This window comes from Pseudophryne corroboree, chromosome 2, assembly GCF_028390025.1.
Source record: "Pseudophryne corroboree isolate aPseCor3 chromosome 2, aPseCor3.hap2, whole genome shotgun sequence".
NCBI lineage: Eukaryota > Metazoa > Chordata > Amphibia > Anura > Myobatrachidae > Pseudophryne > Pseudophryne corroboree.
In genome coordinates this window covers 789,914,170-789,927,691 of record NC_086445.1, presented here as the reverse complement: position 1 = coordinate 789,927,691, position 13,522 = coordinate 789,914,170, and the positions used below count along the sequence as shown (strand labels likewise).

Here is a 13,522-nt window from a genome sequence, read left to right as displayed (position 1 = left end):
TTTGGTAGAGAGCTGACGCGCTGTGTCTCCTTCCCGGTCGGCTCCTCTGCGCATGCGTGGGATCTCGCTACTCACACGAGAACCCCAGTGCTGTCAGGAGCCGGTACCCACCACAGGCAGGGACAGCTTTGGTCTATGGGCATCACCACTTGCAGCTGTGCCAGAACGGTCAGCAATACATTGCCCATGCATATCAGCCTGCTACAGTATCTTATAGATAGCAGCGCCGATATGGACAGCACCGCAGCCATCATACGTGCGCTAATACCGCTTCTCCCCCACACCGAATGTTCTTACATTTACTCCTATGGGCCAGATTTATCAAGCCTTGGAGAGTAATAAATTGCACAGTGATAAAGTACCATCCAATCGGCTCCTAACTCATTCGTGCGATCACCTCTGCCTGTCAATCGTCCGTGGGTGTGTCAACAGCATTGGGGGGGGAGCGTGTCGGTGGCGTTGGGGGGGTTGCGGTCCGGACAACGCAGATGTGTCCAGAACGTTGCTGGGGCAGGCCATGGAGGCTGCGTGATGTCACACACAGCTGCTGCGACCCAAAACATGACGGGTAGCCGCCTGCCTCCGCAGCAAGGAGATACTCGCCAGGTGCGAAAGCATCGCCACTGTGCAATGCTAACGGACCTCTGCGTTAGGGCTTGGCATGCGGGGCGGACTAGCCCTGTGCTGGGCGTCCCACTGCATGTCAGAGATTGTGATCGTAGATGTGCTATTTTGTAGCAAACCTACGATCAGCTCTGAATTAGGCCCATAGTACACTATGCTGCAAAGAAGCTTTGGGAATCACTCTTTTTATGCGCTGTGTAAAGGTTTGTCTAATTGCAACAAGTGTTATTTAAAACCAGTGTTTGTCTACGAAAATTTTGACTATAAGTATTCATCAACTACAGTTTTATTTCAGGACTAAAATGAGACAAAAATTAGACTAAAATGAAAACTGAGATCCACTGACTAAATCTTAACTACAACAAAGCAAAAAAAGTGACTAAGACTAAAACTATTTATCAAGCCTTGGAGAATGATAAATTGGCGGTGATAAAGCACCAGCCAATCCGCTCCTGTCATTTTTCAAACACAGCCTGTAACATGACAGTTAGGAGCTGATTGGTTGGTACTTTATCACCGTGCAAATTATCACTCTCCAAGGCTTGATAAATCTGGGCCTAAATGTAAAATCCCTTTCAAAGGACACTGGAATTAAAACTGGAAATAGGGTTTTAAATTGTATACCTGCACCTGCTGTGAAGGAAATAGGACTGTGTATTGCACTTGTTTGTTCTAACAAACTTAAGGCATTGTATATGATATATGGGAGCATTACGGTAGGTCAGACTCTGTATGTAATGCATTCTCAGCCTACTGAGCCTAGATTACTAACACATAGTTAAAGGTATTTAAATTTCTCAAGGGGATTTTAGAGAAATGTTCATCGGCAAAATCCATTACATTATAATTAAACTGTTTGCAATATGATTAAAACATTGACAAAAACTAGACTAAGATGAAAACTGAGATCCACTGGCTAAATTTTAACTAAAACAAAGCAAATTAAAAAGGCTAAAATGTGACTTTAAACCAAGTACAAGTTTAAGTAAGTGACTAAGACTAAAACTAAATTGAAAATCCATATCAAAATTAATACTGTTTAAAACTAGTGGCAGATTTTACCTATGGGCTGGACTGCAGCCCCCCCAGTTAAATCCGCCACTGCAGGGAGTGAATTAGTTGCAGTCTGTGACTGCATTGGCTTCACAATGACTGGCAATGAGGACTTCTATTAGAAGTCCTACCTGCCAGTCAACCCCAGTACAGACTGACCGGGTTACGATCCACTGCAAGCGATCAGCGCATGTGCAAGTCAAACAGCGCCTTGACTGCGAATATGCAAACTCCGGCTTCTATGGACTGCGGCCGAAACAGTCCATAGAAGCTGGGGGTTTACGCATGTGCAGTCTAGCCGCCGCTTGACTGAGAATGTGCAGTCCCGGGACCTGGCTGGCAGCAGCAGTGGCATTACTCTCCCTAAAAGGTAGAAGCAGCCGCTGTTTAAAATCCATGTGTATGAGACAAAAGGGGAAGCTGGTTGGGCCCGTTCCCCAGGTGCTAGATTTGGGGGTTGCCAGCAGGGGCGGAAAGAAGGACCATGGTCACTTTACAGATTGGGCACCCTGACTGGCCCACCTACTACCAAAGGCATGTGTTGCACAGGAGAGTGCGCTGTGCATCATGGTGTGCTGCCAAACTTAATGCAGGCACGGCTGCTGCACATAGAGAGGTAAATTTACTAAGGAGGGAGTTTTTTTAGAACTGGTGATGATACTGTTCATAGTGAAGTGGGCAGAAAGGGGAGATAAATACAGAAAAAATGCAGAAGCGGCAGAGGGGGCAGGGATAATGACACAAATATATGCTAATTGTGTTATTTTATATGCTAATTACTATTATCTCGGCCCCGACCCCGTCACCACCTACCTGCTTCTCCTCTCCGGGCATCTCCTGGAGAGGAGCACACGCCCAATTCCCTTGAAATTCAATTAGAGACATCATTGTGACCATGTCACACATTAATCCTGGAGACCTATGTGAAGCACTGTATATGAAAGAATGGTCATATCATCTGAAACCTCTATAAAGGGCAACTAAGAAAGCAGAACAATGTGGAAGAATGTTAGTGGCCACAAAGCACTGGAGGTCGGGGACATAACTGGGGTTACAGTCTCCCAGTTCAGGTGAAACGGGGTCAGGCTGTGAGGCCATACCTCCTTCCAACGAGGACACACAGAAATGAGGCGTGGCTTTGCAGAAAGGGCATGGTCTCATGACCCAACTAAATTTCTTCACTCCGGGGGCGTGCCCAGCATCCCCAAAGTTGTGACAGTATTGCCGGCTCCTACACTGTGACAGGAGCCAAATGCTTCAGAGCAGCACCCGACTCCTGTCACTGAGGAGGAGCCGGTATTTTGGTGTCACCCCTCAGAGGCTGACACTCAGGTGCGGCCCACACCACACACAACCCCCTAGTGGTGCCACTGTTGGAGGTAGGTAAATGGTGTCAAATGGTTGATTTTTGCGATGTGTATAAAATTTATAAATGAAGGAAAACTGATAACCAGCAAGTGAATTTCAGCAAATCAAAATTAGTATAAAATGTCTCTGATTATTAAGAGTGCATATACAGGTTTGTAAACAGTAAACAACTCCATCTGCAAGTTAAAAATTCCCTTTCCTATTAATACTCCTCGACAATCATCATTAAATCCATTTTGTAGCTTTTTAGAGTAAATTACACAGTTGGCCAGATTTTACTATTTAAAAATCTCTGAATGCATTATCTATATATTAATATAAGGACAACTTTTATGAGTGACAGAGGGGCAGATTTATTAAGCCTGGTGAAGTGATAAAGTGGAAGGTGATAAAGCACCAGCCAATCAGCTCCTAACTGCCATGTCACAGGCTGGGTTTAAAGAATGACAGGAGCTGACTGGCTGGTGCATTATCACCTTCCACTTTATCACTTCACCAGGCTTAATAAATCTGCCCCATATTTCTATGATGCCATTGTCTGAGCAGAGCACAACACAGTCTGTAAACTGTGACAGTTATTTGCAGCCATCCACTGAGCAGGGATTTTTCAAAATTCACCTCCTAAAAAGGGGTAAAATGTTCCGCCTAGCAAACCTTTTCCTGGTTGAAAGCAGGCACATCAGTTTATTATTATTATTATTATCTTTTTTTTTATTTTTATTTTACTTTTTGACCTTTAATATATTACAGATTTAAATCTTAAGGCAGTGAAATGTGTTGTCTCAGTTTCTGAAAAAGTATAATTTCTTGATCCATTTCCTGAAGCCTAGTTTGTCAAAGTCTTTACGATGTCTGTAAATGCACTGGCTTAGTACAACATATAATCTACTGTATTATTATTATTATTATTATTAATTGAGAGGGGTGCCACACTGGGTACTGCCCGATGCCCGGACATTTTTCCTTTAACGGTTTCTATCTCTTCAACCAAAGAAGCTAAAAAGGTAGAGGAGAGTCCCATCTTTCAAACTGTATACCACCACTGTTCCAATCACCAGGCAACATCTCACAGCGATGAGGTAAGAAATAGTTTTCCACAGATGGCATAAATTGTTCCCTACATACCGACACACATACACGGGGGTCTGGTGATTACCTGGGGAGCACAAAAAATACATTTTCCAAAGATTAGGGATTTTAAAGCCCAGATTTCCCTCATCTTTTGTCAGATAAAACAGGGGTCCACTCATTTAATGTGCTATTTTAAAAAAAGAAAATTTGGCTTTGCCTATTACAATAAATGAGTAAATGTCAGCAATATCAGGTTTATCAATACCAGCATTAATACCAGCATCAAGTTTCACTATTGAAAGATTCCGTACACCTATTTAACAAATATCTCAATATGGCAATAACAGAATAAAAAGCAGGACACAACTTTTTTAAAGTCAATTCATGGTTTAAAGAACTGTTTCCAATTCTTAATATAATATAGGAAAGTAGATGCAGAAATTACATAACTTACATCAGTGATCAAGGTTCTAACAATAAATAGACCCTTGAATCTTAAAAGCTACTGTCCATACAAACATTGTTTAAGGAAGTCAGACATACTATACAGTAACGCAGACACACAGGTGCTTCATAAGGAAAAACCCGGAATAGGTCTGTGAGTTATTTCACCAACAGATCAATATTTTTTATTCCAGAGATCCTCACAACCTACATTATTTTGTGAACTCTTCGGGGGGAAAGTAAATTGCAGGCAAATATATCCGCACAGCTGAATTAGTGCAGCAATTGTCATGCTTTACGGCAGCCCAATCGTGCACAAAAGTGTTCGCTGCTCCATAGGATAACCAGCACTTTTGTGCATATTTGGGATTCGGCGAAGGGTGCGAGATGCGGTGCCGTTGTCATCATTTAAATGACCCGGCAATAGCAATTCAGACCCTTTGCCAGAACTGAATTCTCTCTTCCTCTCAAACTAACACCCTCTCTTCTACCAACAATTTATTGACAATCATAAGACAAAAAAGCAGGCATTATTATAATCAATACACTGGATAATAGATATGTCTAGCTCATTAAGGAACATGATTTCAGGATAGAGGAAAAGAAAAAATTAGTACTTATATCTCGGCAATTCTAAGCTTATGTCTTACCTTATGTAGTACCAATTTGTACGAGTGTAAAAAGGCAAAAACAATTTCGTGCTTCATCTAAGCCCATTATTTTTTTCACAGTAAAACAACCATAGCAGTCTACAGATCGCTGTGCTGGAAACTTGACAAACCAGAATGTCTTGTCCCTGATAGTTGGTGACAATACACACGCCCAGCATACAATGTTTGCCTGCCAGTAAAACAGGCTGTAAACTCCCCGTGCAGTATTTTGCTTTGCACTGTGGCACGCTACAGGCAAGGTGGAATGTGAGAGAAAGTCAGACTGCTCCTGTCCAACAAGCATTGCCTGTACTACACTGACGACAGGCACACTTGGCTTACAACATTAAATTATCTTTATATCCAAAATAAGAAATCATTATGGTGCAAAATGGCCGACCCTGCAATCCAAATGCCTTCCTAGTGAGGTGCTTAGTAAACACACCGGCCCTCAAACAAGATTTTGTGTAGCAGTATTGCTTTCAAGATGTGAATGTACTTGAATTCCGTTCAAGACAATAGCTGGCAAAGTCACTGGTAAGATAAAATATGTAAGCGACAGTAATTCATATTTTCTATAGTTGTTGACAGGGAATATGGGAGGGGGGATTTGGGGTGTCTGGACTGGATTCTAAACACACTAAGAGGTGCTACCATGCTGAGACTTGTAGTGCCACACAGAAAAAAAAATAGAAGAGAAAATGCAGGTGTACACTAGAGATGAGCGGGTTCGGTTTCTTTGAATCCGAACCCGCACGAACTTCACTTTTTTTCCCACGGGTCCGAGCGACTCGGATCTTCCCGCCTTGCTCGGTTAACCCGAGCGCGCCCGAACGTCATCATGACGCTGTCGGATTCTCGCGAGACTCGGATTCTATATAAGGAGCCGCGCGTCGCCGCCATTTTCACTCGTGCATTGAGATTGATAGGGAGAGGACGTGTCTGGCGTCCTCTCCATTAGAATAGAGATAGATAGATTAGATAGAGAGAGATTGTGCAGAGTCGCAGACAGAGTTAGTTTACCACAGTCAGTGACCAGTGCAGTTGCTAGTTAACTTTTATTTAATATAATATATCCGTTCACTTCTCTCTGCTATATCCGTTCTCTGCCTGAAAAAAAAAACGATACACAGCACAGTCAGTCACACAGTGTGACTCAGTCTGTGTGCACTCAGCTCAGCCCAGTGTGCTGCACAGTCATCAATGTATAAATTAAAAGCTTATAATTAATTGTGGGGGAGACTGGGGAGCACTGCAGGTTGTTAGCAGGAGCCAGGAGTACAATTATATTAATTAACAGTGCACACTTTTGCTGCAGGAGTGGTGACCAGTGCCTGACCACCAGTATAGTATTGTTGTATACTACTAATATCTCTTTAAATATCAACCAGTCTATATTAGCAGCAGACACAGTACAGTGCGGTAGTTCACGGCTGTGGCTACCTCTGTGTCGGCACACGGCAGGCAGTCCGTCCGACCAGAATTGTATTATTTATTATTATATACCTACCACCTAACCGTGGTTTTTTTTTCATTCTTTATACCGTCATAGTGTCATCCTAATTGTTACGAGTATACTACTATCTCTTTATCAACCAGTGTACAGTGCGGTAGTTCACGGCTGTGGCTACCTCTGTGTCGGCACACGGCAGGCAGTCCGTCCGACCAGAATTGTATTATTTATTATTATATACCTACCACCTAACCGTGGTTTTTTTTTCATTCTTTATACCGTCATAGTGTCATCCTAATTGTTACGAGTATACTACTATCTCTTTATCAACCAGTGTACAGTGCGGTAGTTCACGGCTGTGGCTACCTCTGTGTCGGCACACGGCAGGCAGTCCGTCCGACCAGAATTGTATTATTTATTATTATATACCTACCACCTAACCGTGGTTTTTTTTTCATTCTTTATACCGTCATAGTGTCATCCTAATTGTTACGAGTATACTACTATCTCTTTATCAACCAGTGTACAGTGCGGTAGTTCACGGCTGTGGCTACCTCTGTGTCGGCACACGGCAGGCAGTCCGTCCGACCAGAATTGTATTATTTATTATTATATACCTACCACCTAACCGTGGTTTTTTTTTCATTCTTTATACCGTCATAGTGTCATCCTAATTGTTACGAGTATACTACTATCTCTTTATCAACCAGTGTACAGTGCGGTAGTTCACGGCTGTGGCTACCTCTGTGTCGGCACACGGCAGGCAGTCCGTCCGACCAGAATTGTATTATTTATTATTATATACCTACCACCTAACCGTGGTTTTTTTTTCATTCTTTATACCGTCATAGTGTCATCCTAATTGTTACGAGTATACTACTATCTCTTTATCAACCAGTGTACAGTGCGGTAGTTCACGGCTGTGGCTACCTCTGTGTCGGCACACGGCAGGCAGTCCGTCCGACCAGAATTGTATTATTTATTATTATATACCTACCACCTAACCATGGTTTTTTTTTCATTCTTTATACCGTCATAGTGTCATCCTAATTGTTACGAGTATACTACTATCTCTTTATCAACCAGTGTACAGTGCGGTAGTTCACGGCTGTGGCTACCTCTGTGTCGGCAGTCGGCAGGCAGTCCGTCCATCCATAATTGTATTATTATTATAATATATACCACCTAACTGTGGTTTTTTTTGCATTCTTTATACCGTCGTCATAGTGTCATACTAGTTGTTACGAGTATACTACTATCTCTTTATCAACCAGTGTACAGTGCGGTAGTTCACGGCTGTGGCTACCTCTGTGTCGGCAGTCGGCAGGCAGTCCGTCCATCCATAATTGTATTATTATTATAATATATACCACCTAACTGTGGTTTTTTTTGCATTCTTTATACCGTCGTCATAGTGTCATACTAGTTGTTACGAGTATACTACTATCTCTTTATCAACCAGTGTACAGTGCGGTAGTTCACGGCTGTGGCTACCTCTGTGTCGGCAGTCGGCAGGCAGTCCGTCCATCCATAATTGTATTATTATTATAATATATACCACCTAACCGTGGTTTTTTTTTCATTCTTTATACCGTCGTCATAGTGTCATACTAGTTGTTACGAGTATACTACTATCTCTTTATCAACCAGTGTACAGTGCGGTAGTTCACGGCTGTGGCTACCTCTGTGTCGGCAGTCGGCAGGCAGTCCGTCCATCCATAATTGTATTATTATTATAATATATACCACCTAACCGTGGTTTTTTTATACCACCTAACCGTGGCAGTCCGTCCATAATTGTATACTAGTATCCAATCCATCCATCTCCATTGTTTACCTGAGGTGCCTTTTAGTTCTGCCTATAAAATATGGAGAACAAAAAAGTTGAGGTTCCAAAATTAGGGAAAGATCAAGATCCACTTCCACCTCGTGCTGAAGCTGCTGCCACTAGTCATGGCCGAGACGATGAAATGCCAGCAACGTCGTCTGCCAAGGCCGATGCCCAATGTCATAGTACAGAGCATGTCAAATCCAAAACACCAAATATCAGAAAAAAAAGGACTCCAAAACCTAAAATAAAATTGTCGGAGGAGAAGCGTAAACTTGCCAATATGCCATTTACCACACGGAGTGGCAAGGAACGGCTGAGGCCCTGGCCTATGTTCATGGCTAGTGGTTCAGCTTCACATGAGGATGGAAGCACTCAGCCTCTCGCTAGAAAACTGAAAAGACTCAAGCTGGCAAAAGCACCGCAAAGAACTGTGCGTTCTTTGAAATCCCAAATCCACAAAGAGAGTCCAATTGTGTCGTTTGCGATGCCTGACCTTCCCAACACTGGACGTGAAGAGCATGCGCCTTCCACTATTTGCATGCCCCCTGCAAGTGCTGGAAGGAGCACCCGCAGTCCAGTTCCTGATAGTCAGATTGAAGATGTCAGTGTTGAAGTACACCAGGATGAGGAGGATATGGGTGTTGCTGGCGCTGGGGAGGAAATTGACCAGGAGGATTCTGATGGTGAGGTGGTTTGTTTAAGTCAGGCACCCGGGGAGACACCTGTTGTCCGTGGGAGGAATATGGCCGTTGACATGCCAGGTGAAAATACCAAAAAAATCAGCTCTTCGGTGTGGAGGTATTTCACCAGAAATGCGGACAACAGGTGTCAAGCCGTGTGTTCCCTTTGTCAAGCTGTAATAAGTAGGGGTAAGGACGTTAACCACCTCGGAACATCCTCCCTTATACGTCACCTGCAGCGCATTCATAATAAGTCAGTGACAAGTTCAAAAACTTTGGGTGACAGCGGAAGCAGTCCACTGACCAGTAAATCCCTTCCTCTTGTAACCAAGCTCACGCAAACCACCCCACCAACTCCCTCAGTGTCAATTTCCTCCTTCCCCAGGAATGCCAATAGTCCTGCAGGCCATGTCACTGGCAAGTCTGACGAGTCCTCTCCTGCCTGGGATTCCTCCGATGCATCCTTGCGTGTAACGCCTACTGCTGCTGGCGCTGCTGTTGTTGCCGCTGGGAGTCGATGGTCATCCCAGAGGGGAAGTCGTAAGCCCACTTGTACTACTTCCAGTAAGCAATTGACTGTTCAACAGTCCTTTGCGAGGAAGATGAAATATCACAGCAGTCATCCTACTGCAAAGCGGATAACTGAGTCCTTGACAACTATGTTGGTGTTAGACGTGCGTCCGGTATCCGCCGTTAGTTCACAGGGAACTAGACAATTTATTGAGGCAGTGTGCCCCCGTTACCAAATACCATCTAGGTTCCACTTCTCTAGGCAGGCGATACCGAGAATGTACACGGACGTCAGAAAAAGACTCACCAGTGTCCTAAAAAATGCAGTTGTACCCAATGTCCACTTAACCACGGACATGTGGACAAGTGGAGCAGGGCAGGGTCAGGACTATATGACTGTGACAGCCCACTGGGTAGATGTATGGACTCCCGCCGCAAGAACAGCAGCGGCGGCACCAGTAGCAGCATCTCGCAAACGCCAACTCTTTCCTAGGCAGGCTACGCTTTGTATCACCGCTTTCCAGAATACGCACACAGCTGAAAACCTCTTACGGCAACTGAGGAAGATCATCGCGGAATGGCTTACCCCAATTGGACTCTCCTGTGGATTTGTGGCATCGGACAACGCCAGCAATATTGTGTGTGCATTAAATATGGGCAAATTCCAGCACGTCCCATGTTTTGCACATACCTTGAATTTGGTGGTGCAGAATTTTTTAAAAAACGACAGGGGCGTGCAAGAGATGCTGTCGGTGGCCAGAAAAATTGCGGGACACTTTCGGCGTACAGGCACCACGTACAGAAGACTGGAGCACCACCAAAAACTACTGAACCTGCCCTGCCATCATCTGAAGCAAGAAGTGGTAACGAGGTGGAATTCAACCCTCTATATGCTTCAGAGGTTGGAGGAGCAGCAAAAGGCCATTCAAGCCTATACAATTGAGCACGATATAGGAGATGGAATGCACCTGTCTCAAGTGCAGTGGAGAATGATTTCAACGTTGTGCAAGGTTCTGATGCCCTTTGAACTTGCCACACGTGAAGTCAGTTCAGACACTGCCAGCCTGAGTCAGGTCATTCCCCTCATCAGGCTTTTGCAGAAGAAGCTGGAGGCATTGAAGAAGGAGCTAACACGGAGCGATTCCGCTAGGCATGTGGGACTTGTGGATGCAGCCCTTAATTCGCTTAACAAGGATTCACGGGTGGTCAATCTGTTGAAATCAGAGCACTACATTTTGGCCACCGTGCTCGATCCTAGATTTAAAGCCTACCTTGGATCTCTCTTTCCGGCAGACACAGGTCTGCTGGGGTTGAAAGACCTGCTGGTGACAAAATTGTCAAGTCAAGCGGAACGCGACCTGTCAACATCTCCTCCTTCACATTCTCCCGCAACTGGGGGTGCGAGGAAAAGGCTCAGAATTCCGAGCCCACCCGCTGGCGGTGATGCAGGGCAGTCTGGAGCGACTGCTGATGCTGACATCTGGTCCGGACTGAAGGACCTGACAACGATTACGGACATGTCGTCTACTGTCACTGCATATGATTCTCTCAACATTGATAGAATGGTGGAGGATTATATGAGTGACCGCATCCAAGTAGGCACGTCACACAGTCCGTACTTATACTGGCAGGAAAAAGAGGCAATTTGGAGGCCCTTGCACAAACTGGCTTTATTCTACCTAAGTTGCCCTCCCACAAGTGTGTACTCCGAAAGAGTGTTTAGTGCCGCCGCTCACCTTGTCAGCAATCGGCGTACGAGGTTACATCCAGAAAATGTGGAGAAGATGATGTTCATTAAAATGAATTATAATCAATTCCTCCGCGGAGACATTGACCAGCAGCAATTGCCTCCACAAAGTACACAGGGAGCTGAGATGGTGGATTCCAGTGGGGACGAATTGATAATCTGTGAGGAGGGGGATGTACACGGTGATATATCGGAGGGTGAAGATGAGGTGGACATCTTGCCTCTGTAGAGCCAGTTTGTGCAAGGAGAGATTAATTGCTTCTTTTTTGGGGGGGGTCCAAACCAACCCGTCATATCAGTCACAGTCGTGTGGCAGACCCTGTCACTGAAATGATGGGTTGGTTAAAGTGTGCATGTCCTGTTTTGTTTATACAACATAAGGGTGGGTGGGAGGGCCCAAGGATAATTCCATCTTGCACCTCTTTTTTCTTTTCTTTTTCTTTGCATCATGTGCTGATTGGGGAGGGTTTTTTGGAAGGGCCATCCTGCGTGACACTGCAGTGCCACTCCTAGATGGGCCCGGTGTTTGTGTCGGCCACTAGGGTCGCTTATCTTACTCACACAGTCAGCTACCTCATTGCGCCTCTTTTTTTCTTTGCGTCATGTGCTGTTTGGGGAGGGTTTTTTGGAAGGGACATCCTGCGTGACACTGCAGTGCCACTCCTAGATGTGCCCGGTGTTTGTGTCGGCCACTAGGGTCGCTAATCTTACTCACACAGTCAGCTACCTCATTGCGCCTCTTTTTTTCTTTGCGTCATGTGCTGTTTGGGGAGGGTTTTTTGGAAGGGCCATCCTGCGTGACACTGCAGTGCCACTCCTAGATGGGCCCGGTGTTTGTGTCGGCCACTAGGGTCGCTTATCTTACTCACACAGCGACCTCGGTGCAAATTTTAGGACTAAAAATAATATTGTGAGGTGTGATGTGTTCAGAATAGGCTGAAAATGAGTGTAAATTATGTTTTTTGAGGTTAATAATACTTTGGGATCAAAATTACCCCCAAATTCTATGATTTAAGCTGTTTTTTAGGGTTTTTTGAAAAAAACACCCGAATCCAAAACACACCCGAATCCGACAAAAAAAATTCGGTGAGGTTTTGCCAAAACGCGGTCGAACCCAAAACACGGCCGCGGAACCGAACCCAAAACCAAAACACAAAACCCGAAAAATTTCCGGCGCTCATCTCTAGTGTACACTCTAAACACTAAGAACACTGGCAATCATAACAATTAGAATAAACTCTACAATTTTGGACAAAAAATGTGGGCCCACCTACCACAACCAGGTAACCTCATCATCTGGGTCCATAACATTCCTAAGGTTCAAGTCCAGAGCAAGGGAACGTACCCCCCCCCACCCCCCCACCCCCGTGACAGCACAGCACAACCACCTCAAGGCATCACACTAGTGACAAGTAGCAGTTTAAGTGTTAAAAGGTGTTACATTAATAAGAAGTAGCAGCTCAGTACCAAAACTGTTACATAGGTGAGAAACAGTAATTAGTTAAAAAGAGTTACACTAATGAAAAGTGCCCTGAAGCATCCCAGCCACACCAACCCAGGTGTCCCCCACGTCTCGAACCCATTCCTAATACTGACATACAGTATTTTATATATTTATCCAGGATTTACCATTCACAGTGCCTATTTCAATATGTAGTCTGTCAATGGGGGGGCTGAACTACACACCCACATTATATACAGAGGCAGTGTTAGCAAGCTGAAACTTGTAGAGCCACACAAAAGTAAAGAGTAGATGCAAGTGCACACTGTAAACACTAAGAACACTGGCATTCGGAACAATTATATATATATATATATATATATACACATATAGATATAGATATATATATGTATGTGTATATATATATATACTGTATATATACAACTTAAACATGAAATCCTCACTGCTACTCAGTTATGACTAGGGAGGCCAATCCCGGGCCATTTTTTCAATCCCGGGTATCGGGATTGAAAAATGGCCAATCCCGGGATTCCCGGGATACCTGGGATTGGCTTTCAACTGTTTCCAGCCATCCGCCACGCCCCTCCCCGCCACCTCCCCAGCTGCCCCGTAGACATTAAAAAAAGTAC

General features: G+C 44.5%; 1 protein-coding gene across 4 annotated transcripts in view; it reads right to left on the bottom strand.

Annotated features, from left to right (window-relative positions):
* The window catches only part of SYTL5 (synaptotagmin like 5), a 513,325-nt gene that overhangs the window by 288,195 nt on the left and 211,608 nt on the right, over positions 1 to 13,522 (bottom strand). The window contains exon 1 of one of the 4 annotated variants that reach the window (XM_063955565.1): positions 5,211 to 5,322. The exons of the other annotated variants lie outside the window; for them this stretch is intronic. The gene's annotated coding sequence lies outside the window, so the exon portion shown is untranslated. Of the gene's footprint in view, positions 1 to 5,210; positions 5,323 to 13,522 lie in introns of those variants that run through there. 4 annotated transcript variants of the gene reach the window in all.